We start from the raw sequence: 1,350 nt of genomic DNA, 5'->3' as shown, positions 1-1,350 counted from the left end.
CCTGCGGCAGGGCGGCAGCGCGGCGGGCGGGCGGCCGGGGGGAGGGGGGAGGGGGGGGGGAGGGAGGGAGCGCGCGAGCGAGCGAGCGAGCGCGCTGCAGAAATGAAGCCCGGAGCAGGGCCGCGGTCCATTCGAGCACGGGGAGGGGGCGCGACAACGCTGCCTGCTCCTGTCGGGGAGCGCTTGGGGAAGTGGGGTGCCGGCACCATGACGGCGGAGCGGACAGGGGCCGCGGCTGGGGAAGAGGCCGGCGGAGCTCGCCAGTGGATGCTGGCGCACGGAGCCGGCAGGGACACCTGGGCACGGCTGGGACCGAAAGTCGCCCGCCTTCACGCCCCGCCTTTCGCCGGGGGGAAGAAGACGCGAGAGCAGGGCTGCCTGCTGGGCTGCCAGTGCCCGCGGTCATGCCGGACGTGCAGGCCGACCGCCGAAGGCGTGCTCGCCGCTGCAGAGACGACAAGGGGGCCGCGCGTCCGATGGAAGAGACGGGGCGCCATCGCGCGGCGGCCGGGCTGCAAGGCCGGCCGACGGTAACAGGACTACCACGCCGCGGGCGGCCAGAGACAAAGACCGGCCGAGGGCAACAGGTCTACCCAGCATTATGCCGGCCGGTACCAGGGCCGGCCGAGGGCAACAGTTCTACCCAGCATTAGGCCAGCCGGAAAGACGGCCGGCAGAGGGCAACAGGTCTACCCAGCATTCGGCCGTCAGGTACAAAGGCCGGCCGAGGGCAACAGGTCTACCCAGCATTCGGCTGGCCGGTAACACGGCGGGCCGAGGGCAACAGGTCTACCCAGCATTAGGCCGGCCGGTAACACTGCCGGCCGAGGGCAACAGGTCTACCCAGCATTAGGCCGCCACGTCCAAAGGCCAGCCGAGGGCAACAGGTCTACCCAGCATTAGGCCGCCACGTCCAAAGGCCGGCCGAGGGCAACAGGTCTACCCAGCATTCGGCCGCCACGTCCAAAGGCCGGCCGAGGGCAACAGGTCTACCCAGCATTAGGCCGCCACGTCCAAAGGCCGGCCGAGGGCAACAGGTCTACCCAGCATTAGGCCGCCACGTCCAAAGGCCGGCCGAGGGCAACAGGTCTACCCAGCATTAGGCCGCCACGTCCAAAGGCCGGCCGAGGGCAACAGGTCTACCCAGCATTAGGCCGCCACGTCCAAAGGCCGGCCGAGGGCAACAGGTCTACCCAGCATTAGGCCGGCCGGCAGAGGGCAACAGGTCTACCCAGCATTCGGCCGTCAGGTACAAAGGCCGGCCGAGGGCAACAGGTCTACCCAGCATTCGGCTGGCCGGTAACACGGCGGGCCGAGGGCAACAGGTCTACCCAGCATTAGGCCGGCCGG

Source organism: Sturnus vulgaris, unplaced genomic scaffold, assembly GCF_052056855.1.
Source record: "Sturnus vulgaris isolate bStuVul1 unplaced genomic scaffold, bStuVul1.hap1 Scaffold_157, whole genome shotgun sequence".
In the NCBI taxonomy this organism is placed as follows: domain Eukaryota; kingdom Metazoa; phylum Chordata; class Aves; order Passeriformes; family Sturnidae; genus Sturnus; species Sturnus vulgaris.
The sequence above is the reverse complement of the archived record's forward strand: the minus strand, read 5'-3'. Positions refer to the sequence as shown.